The sequence below is a fragment of the Ursus arctos genome, unplaced genomic scaffold, assembly GCF_023065955.2.
Source record: "Ursus arctos isolate Adak ecotype North America unplaced genomic scaffold, UrsArc2.0 scaffold_32, whole genome shotgun sequence".
Taxonomy (NCBI): Eukaryota; Metazoa; Chordata; class Mammalia; order Carnivora; family Ursidae; genus Ursus; species Ursus arctos.
The window spans coordinates 15,720,574-15,733,918 of NW_026623008.1; the positions used below are offsets into that span (position 1 = coordinate 15,720,574).

General features: G+C 40.3%; 1 protein-coding gene across 3 annotated transcripts in view; it reads left to right on the top strand.

Annotated features, from left to right (window-relative positions):
- CDC42 (cell division cycle 42) overlaps nucleotides 1-13,345 on the top strand; it is a 46,621-nt gene that overhangs the window by 9,980 nt on the left and 23,296 nt on the right. Inside the window, exon 1 of one of the 3 annotated variants that reach the window (XM_048221998.2) lies at nucleotides 5,746-5,868. The exons of the other annotated variants lie outside the window; for them this stretch is intronic. The gene's annotated coding sequence lies outside the window, so the exon portion shown is untranslated. Of the gene's footprint in view, nucleotides 1-5,745; nucleotides 5,869-13,345 lie in introns of those variants that run through there. 3 annotated transcript variants of the gene reach the window in all.

Here is a 13,345-nt window from a genome sequence, read left to right on the forward strand (position 1 = left end):
TTGAGTACAGAGAACAAGTTTTTTGACCTGCGTTGCTCATCCATACTATCTTATTAATTTACGAATTCAACAACTCGAGTGCCTGCTGTGTATCAGTCACCGTTCCAGGGGTTGGGGATAAAGCAGTGAATGAAATAGGCCCAAACAAAGCTGTGCCGTCATGATTTACATCATGGTGTGTGAGTTGGAGGTTTGTGTGGAGAAGAACGAAGGGGAGGGTGATCGGGGACGGCTGGTGGTAGGGTATAGTGGAGTGCTTCAGAGTTTGGTAGAACTTAGGGTGCGATTTAAAATAAGATGAGGGGCGCCTGGGCGGCTCAGTGGCTTAAGCATCTGATTTTGCCTCAGGTCATGATCCCAGGGTTCTGGGATCAAGCCCCACATGAGGCATGAGCCACGAGCCTGCTTCTCCCTCTCCCCCTCCCCGCTGCTTGTGTTCTCTATCAAATAAATAAATAAAATCTTTAAAAAGATAGAGGAGTTCTTCAAAATGACATTCAAGCAAAGACCCATGGGAATGACTGAATGAGCTATCCAGGCAAGAGCATTCTAGAGGGGACAACTGTAACCACTTTGAATCCGCAACAAGTACTGGTACCATTTTAGTAGCTTAGTTTCACAAAATCTGGTGTATGTGTCTGTTAACCACAGAAACAGTTGATGGTCAGAGGAGAAGTTTGTGCTTTGATGGTGTTGCTTTTGGTTTCAAAGTGCTCTTGAAAAGGCACATTTGTTGCCAACACATATTGGTTATTTTTCAGAGTATTTGCAACTCTGTCTTTGTTGTTTTTGTTTCTCTTGCTCTCTTAGAGTGGATAAAACTACACGTATCTGCTGTGCAACCAAACTGAAACGTCCGTCTTCATTCCGGGTGTCCTGCATGGACACGGACTTTGGTGCAAATGTTACAGCCTCTCTCATTATTCTTTGTCAAACTATGCCTTAAAGCATGTGGTTGAATGCTTCTGTCGAAGTTCACCCCATTAACAATAAATTCTACATCAAAATTGGTAGACTTTTTTGATTTAGGGTCTTGGTAATCTTGTCTTGTTCTTTTAAAATACGGCTTATGGAGATTGTATGAGAATCTAAATGAGATACCGCTGCCTCATCAGATGTGACAAAGTCATGGTTAGTTTTGTTGCTGGCATCTCACTTAGTAATTTTTCAAAATAAAGATTCTTAGGTTGTCATTCATTTTACGGTGTATGTTGTTGCCTTGGTAATATAGTGACTTATTTTTTTGCTGCAAATGTATGCTTGTATGTGGTATTTCTGATACAGGCTGGCACATGATTTCATCCTCGATAGACTTAGGACCAAATTATTGTGTACTGATTGTGAAAAGGCTATTGTGTGTTTTCTTACAAGAGGGCTTTAAGAACATACAGCCTGACCTTAAGGTTTCGTCTAGCTTCTCCATCTGTGGTACAAACCAGTCCTCTAATTTTCAAAACTAAAAAACTTCCTCATAATTTACCATCTTAAACCCATTCTCCACTCCCAAACCCATCAACTGTTTCTACTCTTTTTCCATGCTTCTACCCTAGTGCAGATCCTTCATTATTAAAGTAGTTTCTTAGCTGAGTTCGTTTAATTTCTCTGGTTACCTTTGACAGTCCACCTTGGAATACAGGTACAAGATTGGTAGTCTAAAACAGAGCTTTTCTTCATGAGTTTCCCACCCAGGTTAATTGCAAACTCCTCTGCTTAGCTTTCACAGGCTGTATGACTTGGATTTACCCAGTTTTTTTCGTTTCTTCCACTTTGCAGGTTGACACTACTTGTACTCTTTCTGCTGATATTCCATTTTAGAGATTCTCACATTCTTCTAGGCCACTCTGATATCATTACTCTTTTGAAAATCTGCGGCATTTGTAGTTTATAGTGTAATTTTGTAACAATCAGACTACTAAAACTGTGTTCCCCTGTAGTGTTTATAACCTGTTAAAATATATGTTGTTATATGTGACGTATGTAAAGCTATTTAGCATAATGTTTGGCACAGAGTAGGCATTCAGTAAATTATTGAAATGTTTTGAATGCCTTTAAAGGCAGGATTTCTGTCTTACCCAATGTAGTGCTATAACAGGCACTTAAATATCTTGCTGACTTACAGTTAATAGAGTTTTTCTTGGAAGAACAGAAGCCTATTGTAACGTGCTCTAAGTCCCAGCTTGTGTCCTGATTCAGGGAAGATTGGAGATCTGTTAGGTGCTTGGATCTTGTTCTTTAACTGACCCCCACACATGTGCCAACACAGCTACTGTTTAACTCCTTTTGCATTTTTTTTTTTTTTTTGCACATGAGAACTCAAAATTTTAACAATTAGTGATAATATATGTTTGTTTTTAAATATTTTATTTGAGAGAGAGAGAGCATGAGCGGTGGGGAGGGGGGCAGAGGGAGAAGCAGGCTCCCTGCTGAGCAGGGAGCTTGATGCGGGGCTCAATCCCAGAATCCTGGAATCACAACCTGAGCTGAGGGCAAATGCCTAACCGACTGAGCCACCCAGGTGCCCCAATAATATATGTTTTTAATAATATTGTGTTATCATGTAGTCTTCACAGCTATTTTTAATGTGTATAGCTTTTCATCCTGTGGTATATTGTTAGTGACTTTTCTCTTGCATTAACTATTTTAATGTTACAGCATTCCATTCTTTCTTTCTTTCTTTCTTTCTTTCTTTCTTTCTTTCTTTCTTTCTTTCTTTCTTTCTTTCTTTTTTTTAAAAGATTTTATTTATTTATTTGACAGAGAGAGAGACAGCCAGCGAGAGAGGGAACACAAACAGGGGGAGTGGGAGAGGAAGAAGCAGGCTCCTAGCAGAGAAGCCTGATGTGGGGCTCAATCCCAGAACGCTGGGATCACGCCCTGAGCTGAAGGCAGACGCTTAACGACTGCACCACCCAGGCGCCCCCCCATTGTTTCTTCATAAAGTATTTTATTCATTTTGGATAAATTGTCTAAAGTGGAATTATTTTTTAAAGGGGGATACAGATGGTTTAAGAGGGGCAGATGGAGAGGGAGAGAGAGAATCTCAAGCGGACTCCCCATGAGTGTGGAGCCCAGCGGGGAGCTTGCTACTGTGAGCCTGAGCCAAAATCAAGAGTCAGATGCTCAACTGACTGAGTCACCCAGGTGCCCCATGTACTTTGCATTTTAAAAACTTTTTTTTTTTTTTTTAAGATTTTATTTTTTTATTTGACAGGGAGCACAAGTAGGGGGAGCAGCAGGCAGAGGGAGAGGGAGAAGCAGGCTCCTCACTGATCCAGGAGCCTGATGCAGGGCTTGATCCCAGGGCCCTGGGATCATGACCTGAGCCTAAGGCAGTTGCTTAATGACTGAGCCACCCAGGTGCCCCTGCATTTTAAATACTTAATACATTTTGCAGGTCTTCCATATTGGCACTGTATTAGCTTGCTAGGGCTGCCATGACAAAGACTGGATGATTTAAATAGTAGAAATGTATTTCCTGACAGTCCTGGAGGTTAGAAGCCCAAGATCAAAGTGTTGACAGGTCTAGTTTCTTCTGAGGGCTTCTCTCCCTTGGCTTATAGGTAGCTGACTTTTAGTGTCTTCATCTGGGTCTTCCCTCTTTGTCTGTGTACTAATTTCCTTATAGGGACACCAGCCATGTTGGGTTAGGGCCCACTGGTATGACCTCATTTTACCTTAATTACTTCATTAAAGGCTCTATCTCCAAATACTGTCAGTCATATTCTGAGATACCAGGGGTTAGGACTTCAATATAAAAATTTGGGGGGGGGGCACAGTTTTGTCTGTAACAGGCACTATGGTTCATTCTTTTTAATAGTTGGGTAATATTCCTTTGTGTTATAACTTACCAGTCCCCTGTTAGTTCACATGTAGGTAGTCTCCTGTTTTGGTTCCTGTAAGCAAGGCTGTGGTAAATATCCTTATGCTTACCTCTTTGCGTACTTGGAGAAATGTAGTTGCTGGGTCAGAGAATGTACATGTTTAATTTTGATATCTGGGCCAAAACCTTGGGCCCAGCCTTGTTTCTTATTTTTCTGTTGTTTTGAAAGCAAAAATATGCCTTGTGTATCTAAAACCAGATTGAGTTATGAAGAGTACATGATTGGCTTTCACTTAGCACTTTTTTTTTTTTTTAAAGATTTTATTTATTTATTCGACAGGATAGAGACAGCCAGCGAGAGAGGAAACACAAGCAGGGGGAGTGGGAGAGGAAGAAGCAGGCTCATAGCAGAGGAGCCTGATGTGGGGCTCGATCCCACAACGCCGGGATCACGCCCTGAGCCGAAGGCAGACGCTCAACCGCTGTGCCACCCAGGCGCCCCTCACTTAGCACTTTGATGGAGTATAAACACAACCCCCAAACAGGATTGTCTAGATAATCATATTCTAAATTGATCGCTTATTGGGGTTGTTTTATGATAAAAAAGGGCTCATATTTTGAGTGTTAAGTGCTGTACAGAAGAGTAACTCAGTTAATTCTTACAGCCTATGATGTTAATACTATTTCTGTTTTATGGATTGAGAAACAAAGTCTTGTTTTAAAAAATTTGATTTTGTTTATTTATTAGAGAGAGCATGAGAGGGGTGAGGGAGAGAGCGAAAAGCAGACTCCCTGCAGAGCAGAGAGCCCGACATGGGGCTGGATCCTAGAACCTGAAGTCATGACCTGGGCTGAAGGCAGACATTCAATCTACTGAGCCACCCAGGCGCCTCTGGAGAAACAAGGTCTTAAAGGGGTAGACTAGCTTGCCCAAAGTTGCACAAGAAGGGGGATATGAGTTTAGGGCTGCTTGACTTGAAAGCCTCTGTGCTTGACTACTACTCTTGGATTGTCTTCCTTGAGCATATTAGAGACCCGACAATGCTTGTTGTGGAATTAAGTTATGTTAATTTAGCTCTTCTTAAAATAGAGGCGGATTACAACCCTTTCTGTAACATTCCGAATCCTCTGACTACAAACATGACATTTAGTTTAAACTGTTCTTCAAGATCAGAGTGTGGGGATTTTAGAAAGGATTAATTTAGCAAATAAGCCTGTCAAGTAGAACTGAGGATTTTTCTGAGTTTCCTCTTACTTATACAGTGTTTTGATGCTTTCATTTAACAGTTGTAGTTCTGATCTTTATATTAGGGCCATTTTGGTGTTTTGCAAGTTTTAGTTGGGGATGAGAATGCCATATTACGTGTTTATTCTGTGCCAAGTGATCTATTAGTTGCTTTATATACATCATTTCTCTTTATGGCAGTTCTGTAAGTTAGATGTTGTTGCGTAGATGAGAAACTTAAGGTGTAGCAGTGAAGTAGCATGCGGTGAGCTGAGATTTGAACCCATGTTTGTTTGTTGTTAGAAATCCCATACTTTTTTCATGTTATTTAGTCAGCAAGATTTTTTTTAAGTTTTTTTAAATTTAATTAAAACAAATTTCCCCTTAATATAAAAGGTCAGTACTGCATTAGGTCTCTTGGGAAGTGCAAGCCTAGTGTTTCAGAGAGCTTGAAAGCTATTAGAATAAAGACATGTGAATAAAACCAGCATGATCAAGTACTGAGTTGTGTGATTCATTTGTTCATTGAGTGCCTGTTGTGTGTTCAGTATTGAACTGTTTTCTGGCAGCACAGCAGAGTCCCTACCTTTTTAGAGATTTCCTTATTTTTTATGTCTCCTTTACTGCAGTATAACAAACAAGATAATTATAGATTATGACCATAGTATAAAGGAAATAAACAGGGTAATATGAGAGAAGTAAGAGGGAGGAAGCTGGATATTACTGAGGATAGAGTGCTCAAGGGAGGCTTTTCTGAGAAGAGGTTGATTTGAGCTGAGATCCGAAGAAGTCAGCAGCTTTAAGAGCAGGGGCAACAGTACTGGCGAGTATAAAGATCTGCAGGAAGGACTGGGCGTATTGGAGGGATAGAAAGAAGCCTGTGTAGTTAGAGCACAGGAAGTGAAGCGGAGAGGACTATGAAATGAGATCTCAGGACTGAGAAGGGCCTTGCCGTGGGGGTTCAGAGAATTGGGGCAGTTTTTGGTAGCTGTGATAGTTAGGGAAGGTGTCTCAGATAAAGTAGGAATCGGGGGTGGAAAGCTAGGATAGAAGTAGGAAGAGTTGTAAGGCCAGACATCCAGGGTTTAGAGAGAGGATGTGAAAAAAGGCTTAGACTTTGAAATAAGTACAAACCATATTGGATAATTTAAATAGTACCAGGCAATCGGCCATTGATTAGATGGGCAGAATAAGATGCATAGAAGCTAGTTGAACAATTTTGGTCCTCTTTTTTCCCGTTTCTTTCTCTCTTTCCAGACCTCAGAGCTATGGCAAATTCACATTTGAGATTTGGGATAGGCAAGATGTCCTTATCTTTAGTTAATCTCTCTCTCTTTTCTTTCTTTTTTTTTTTTTTAAAGATTTTGTTTTTAAGTAATCTCTACACCCAGTGTGGGGCTCGAACTCACAATCGTGAGACCAAGAGTTTCATGCTCTACTGACTGAGCCAGTCAGGCACCCATAGTTATCTGTTCTTTTGCATGAAATTGAGGGAACTTTGAATGTGTTTAATATCTCCTTGCCCTTTCTTAAGAGAATAGAGTAATATTGCCCTTAATTGAGAGACCAGAATGCGAAAATTGCATATGAGGGTGTCAGTAATGTTACAAAGGAAGAGTGTGCATGTTTGGGGGTGGTGGTTGTGGTGTGGTGTTATTGGTTATTGTCTGGATACTCCACTTAGGCTTGTTGCCCCAAGAGGACATGAACTTTGTTCCAGGCATGGGGGATATGGACAATGATGGCACATATTAGGTGCTTAAGTGGAGAAGTCCCCTTCTACGTGGAAAAGTAGATCAAGACTGTTATCAAAAGTTTGTCTCTGTTATTGCACATGACCTTAGGATCCAAAAAAAATTTTTTTGTTAAGTTGTGCCTTTCCTCCTGGAATTGTAACTTGAACACAATACTACTAGTACCTACTTACATAGTGAAGAGGTTCTTGTTACAGAGGACACACTCAGAGGCTTTATCACTGTTAAGCAAATAATGCCTTGTGAATGTATGATCTGTGGAGTAACTCCTGTAGTTTTACCTGCTGATGCTGTCTGTCTTGTTGGAGAATAAATTTTGGATGTCTCCTTCCTCCCCTCCCAAATTTATAAGTCTCGAATGTTTTGAGAGAAAATCTTACTATAATTTCATTCTCTTCTAATTAAATAGAACTCTTATACATTATTACATACTCTTCAGTTTTACTGAATTTTTTGGAAATGTTAAATTTAAAAATTATGTATCTTACTTAAATGCTTACTAATTGGATTTTTAAACGTTATTTTTTTTTTGGTCACAAGTAAAATATAAAATGATGACTCTGGCTAGTATCCCTTGTTTTCACCAATTTGAGGAAGGAAGACTCAACATTATAGTAAAAATCAGGTCTTGTTCTTATTGGATCAGACATTTTGGAATGAAGTCATTTTCATGAAGCTGACACAACAAACTTCTAGCACTGCGGAGATCATCTTTTATCATGTAGACTCGTAATCTTTCACTTTATGAGTGCTGCTCTCAGCATTTTTTTGCTGACTGTGGCTTCATTTTTGTCATCCTGAGGACCCATAGAACCCTTCATTTTTGTCAATCTGGGGACGCATAGAACGCTTCTCTCTTAGGTAGTTTGTGATTTGACATGTATCAGTTTCTTTCACAAGTGGTAGAAAATGGAGAAGTTTGAATAATTCCTTTAATGAGCAGTTAATATTTGCCATCTGACACTCTGAATTTATTAATGCTTTTTTTTTTTTTTTGAGTGTGCATCTATGGGGAAGTGGGGGAGGGGGGTTGGGGGTGGAGCAGAGGGAAAGGGAAAGCGAGAATCCCAAACAGGTTCCACGCTCAGTGTGGAGCCCAGTGCAGGGCTCAGTCTGATGATCCTGAGATCACAACCTGAGCCGAAATTAAGAGTTGGATGCTTAACTGATTGAGCCACCCCGGTGTCCCTATATTAATGCGTTTAATTGGCAGCTGGAGATACTAGGAGTTTTGCAACCATTCTGTGGGAAAGATCTATACACAAAGAACTTGAGGTGCTGTGTATTTGTCAAAAACCCAAAGGTACTTTTGTTTTATGCAGCATCTGAAAAGTGCATTTTGGGGGAGAAGCCACACTATCTTACAGCAGTGAAAAGCTGTAGTATTGCTGTTATCACTTATATTCTGCCTGGGTCTACTTCTCTGATTTTTTTTGACAGTTTTTTGGTAAAATATCTACCAATTTTGCATGTATGCATCAGTCTTGTGTCAGAAAACAAGAGAAAAGCAGCAGGGCTTTTGGACATGTACTGTGAAGACCCTGTCCTTTAAATTTCTGTAATGACTTAATTCTAAGGGTAAGTGGAATTTTTGGGGAAAATATTGTTATTCACAGCTTTTCAAGGATAGAAGAGAACAAAATAAGGTATTTTTTAAAAAAGTTAAACATTTTATTAGCCTTACTACTTTTTAATTTTTTAAAAAGCTTTTATTTATTTGAGAGAGAGAGAGCACACGTGCATGGGGGGGGGAGGGTCAGAGGGAGAAGCAGACTCCCTGCTGAATAGGGAGCCTGATGTGGGACTCCATCCCAGGACTCCAGGATCATAACCCGAGCTGAACGCAGTCACTTAACCAAATGAGCCACCCAGGCACCCCTAGCCTTACTACTTTAAAGCAAAACAAATTAATAATACATAATTTCCCTCATTTTTATATGCTCACTATGAGGAACCACCTTGCTTATCCCCTTTCTTGATGATAGGGTTCTGGCCTTCACTTATTTCTTCCTGTTGGAATAGACACCTAGAAGATGGAACCATAAACAAACTAAAAAAACAACCAATTTCTAGAAATGTGCTAGTTGGCTTGTGAGTGTGGAGGAGAAGGTGGAAAAGAAACCTTTAAGATTACTTCAGGAGGATTTTCTATAAAGAAAAAAATTTGAGTAATGAATAAAATATTTAAGACTGTGTATCTAGTAATTAGTGTAAAAAACTAAGCTATATTATTTACATACAAAACTTAAATTCACAGCAAAATGATGATGTCTCACGAAGCTCAATCAAGTAAATAGGTCTGGGATTTTATTTTACTTTCTTACAAGCTAATATGTTAGCCTGGTATTGTTTTATGGATGCTGGCTGAAGACATGAGACTCCTGGATCAGAGAAAAAGAGTTTAATTACTAAAGGCGCAGCCAGCAGCACATCAGTGTCTGTATTACTTCTCTTTGCCCCTAAGACTTCCATGGGGAGATGTAGTGGGTTTGTGTCACAGCTGAGGAGCTTAAGTTGAGCTTGGGGCACCCACTGTTTAATAGTAAGCAGGAAGTAAGCCTGCTCTTTGTCCTGGAGGGAGACATTACTGTATTCTTCAAGGTCGTTTGCTACAAACATGACCCTACAGCGCGACCTGGGTTGGGGTGGTCAGGACCTTGCATTTCTTCGCATACCCAGCCACATGTATAGGAGCATAAGGGACCTGTGGGGGACTGTCTTTACCAACACAGGGTTGTCTACTTCTTTAGTAATTGAAAGATACTTTACAGAATTCTAATTTTATTTTTCAAATTGGAACGGGTACAGTTACTGAAAACCGAGGCAAACTGCTGATCATATTAAGCTTCTTTTGGATTTTTATTAGGGCAAATAACTTTGAGCAGTAGCTGTATTGCTTTGGCTTTTTGAATGAATGCCAGAGTTTTCTAAGATTATTTGCTGTTCACTGAGGACTCTGAAAACAAATTAGAAAATTCTGAAAGAATGGTCTTTATGTGGTTGGTTCTTTATTTGCTTGAAGTCTGAAGAGTTGGAAAAGAATATCAGGGTACATGGGTGTTAACAGTCTGGCTTTGGGCTAAGTCCTTTGCTTTTAGGCAAGAATATCTGCAAAATGATGGGGTTAAGTTAGTTCATGAAAGGGTATTTCAATTCTAAAAAAAAATTCTTGATATTTATTTTGGTTCTTTTATGTAGTATTGGGTGAACTCATATAAATTGACCTCTCAAACTTTGTTTGAAGCTTAACATTTATTTCAAGGTTTAAAAACATTCCTCTTACAGTGTATTGTTTGTTCTGGGGGGAGAAAGGTAATTATGATGGAGGTAATTATAATAGGAGAACCAAACAAGACGATGTGTTAGAACACGTGCATACATATGAATGCATGGGGTACATCTCTGTAGTTTGAGTAGTTTGTTTTTTTTTTTAAAGATTTTATTTGTTTATCTGACAGGGAGAGATAGATAGCCAGAGAGTACACATGGAGGGGGAGCAGCAGGCAGAGGGAGAGGGAGAAGCAGACTCCCGAGTAGGGAGCCCGCTGAGGGGCTTGATACCAGGATCCTGGGATCATGACGTGAGCTGAAGGCAGACACTTAACCGTCTGAGCCACCCAGGCGCCCTGTAGTTTGAGTACTTTGTTTTGGGTTACTTAACGATCACATGGGCAGATGTTTTAAAAACTACGCTTCGCATGTGCTGCTATAACTTACAGCAGAAAGTTATATAAAGTACTCTCTGCAGTGACTGGGTTTGATTGAGGACAGACAGCTGGTGCTGATTTTATTCGTTCTATCTAATCCTGCAGCCGCACCATTCACTAGGTAAGGAAGGCTTGTGAAATTCAGGGTCACTGTTGCTTGTGTAGTGCCGCCTCTTTCCTGTATCCTAGGTATGAAAATGAGTTACTTCAGGGAGAAACATATTTAGAACAAAAACATTATTATTTTTGGTGTATTTCACGTTATTGTGAAAATAGTGTCTTTTTTTCTGATACCACTTCTGTCAGTTCAATTCTGACACTGACCCTAGAGTACAGACCCCACAGTTGAAGAGCTTATCCCACAAGACTGCTTCCATTTCAGGCCCCAGTTGTGAATGGGCTCCTCAGGCTGTCCACCTTTCTGCCTAACCTGTTCCCCTGACCCCCCTCAGGTTTGACAGTTCACTAGAATGACTTACAGAACTCAAGAAAATACATTTACTTAGTTAAGGATACAACTCAGTAGTCAAATGGAAGAGATGTATTGGACAAGCCGTGGGGTGGGGGTAGGCACAGAGCTTCTGTGTCCTTCCTCGGCATGGCACACTCCTCCAAGGCTTGTGTTCACCAACTTGTGTTCACCAACTTGCTCCAGATCTCTTTGTTCAAGAAGAGTTTTCATAGAGCTCAATCTCCAGTGGGCTTCCCAGCGCCCCTTCCTGAGGTTGGTAAAGTTCCAGCCCGTTAATCACTTGGTCTTTCTGGTGAGCAGTCCCTTCCCAAAGCTGTCTGGGGGCCCCAGCCTAATGTGGCCCTAAATTACATTAGGATAAACTCTTCTGTGGTGGAAGGGTCATTATGAAAGACAAAAACACTTCTGTCACCTAGGAAATTCCAAGGGTTTTAGAGCTCTGTACCAGGAACCCAGGCAAAGAGTAAACTTATTTTTACCACAGTGAAATTACCAGAAATTTTACTTGCTTTTCTTATCTATCTACCTATCTGTCTTTTCCCCTTTTTTTAACTTGCTTTTCATTCACTTTGTTTACTGTTAATATTGGACATAGTTTTATAATCTGATTGAGAATATACATTTTTTGCAAAAGATGCTCGTTATTAGCAAAACTTAATCTTCAAATCTTTTCATGCACTTTTCGTGCTTTGTGCCTAGAATGAACCACTGGGCATGGGACACCTGTAGCTAGGAGCCTCCTTTTCCCCCATATAGATCTTTTCCCTAGGGACTGGATTGTCTGGTGGATACTACAGAGAGGGTTCCATGGCTTCTTTAAATTTAGAGCTCAAGGACTCCAGAAAACTGAAGGGGGCTATAGTTCTGAGATGCCTAACAGGGAATTGGACCTCTAAAGCATTTAAGAACCTAGGAGATAGGGGTTTTAGTGTTGCTGTGTGGTGGAACAGTGGATACTGGGAAGGAATGTGGAAGATACACCTTATTTCACAACTTACTTTGCTTATGATTGGCAGAATCACTTTTTATGCTTAAAGTTGCCCAGCCCCAGTTCTAAGTGCTGGTACGATTGAACTTCAGTATTAAAGAGGGAGAGTGTTTAGTTATTGATGTAAAATAACTTTTCTAGCTGCTCTGGATGGCAAAACGGTAATTGGTACTACATAGCCTCTTTGCTGCTATAGCGATTTGACTTTTTAGAAAGGAAGCTAATATAGGATACAGACGTGTCTGGCCTAGTTATTTCCATGTTGCTGAAGCTGGTGTTGTATGTATTGCAAAGCCAAAGTCTTTTCCCTGGTTGCCTGCTCCCTCCCCATCTGTGGCTCATCTGCTGACTTTTTAGTACATGTCAAATGCTTTGTAGAATAGTCTTGATTGAATTGCAACTTGACCACCTTTGTAGTTACAGCTAAATTTGACTAATTTGTAGTAAGAACAATGAGTACTATAATTATTTTGGAAATAAAAAAATTTACGTGCTCTTTTCTAAGTGGGTTGGAATTGTTGCTGTTTTAAAATTTATATTGACTTAAAAGTGCCTTTACTCATTCAAGAGTAATAGCTAACATTTAGTAAGCATTTACTGTATGCCAGACACTCTTCTAAATTCTTTTTTTTTTTTTTTTTAAGATTATTTATTTGACAGAGACAGCCAGCGAGAGAGGGAACACAAGCAGGGGGAGTGGGAGAGGAAGAAGCAGGCTCCCAGTGGAGGAGCCTGATGTGGGGCTCGATCCCAGGACCCTGGGATCACGCCCTGAGCCGAAGGCAGACGCTTAACGACTGAGCCACCCAGGCGCCCCTCTTCTAAATTCTTTACGTGTATTAATATATTCTATAAAGAAGGGAAAACCACCACAGAGAAGTTAAGTAAATTGCCTAAGGTCACATAGCTAGAGTGGTAGACCCAGTCTGACTCTTGAACTGGTGCTTTTAACAGGGGACCCAAAACCAGTTTCTGACAGATTGCTGAGCATAGGAAGCCTAAGAAATGGAAGATTTATGGGAATATAGAAAGGGGAAGAGCAAGGTCTCTCTTACTAATTCTTCCCTTCTCCCAATAAAATCTAGTCGTTGTCTGCAGGGTGAAGAAACAGGAAGTGAATTTAGCTCCTGTTTTTTTGCTTCCTCCTCTCCCTTCCTCTTGCAAGAGCTGGCAACTGTCATAGGTATAGACTTGCCATTCCATTTGCAGTGATCGTGTTTGTTTTTAATTACTGTCACTTCTCAGGAGAGGTCGTGAGAGGAGAGGTGGTGACTAGTATAGTGTTTAAGAGCAGGGGCTTCGCAGTCATACCACTCGGGTTTAAATTCCAGTTCTGCCATTAACTGGCGGAGTAATCTTGGCCTACTTAACTTTATTGA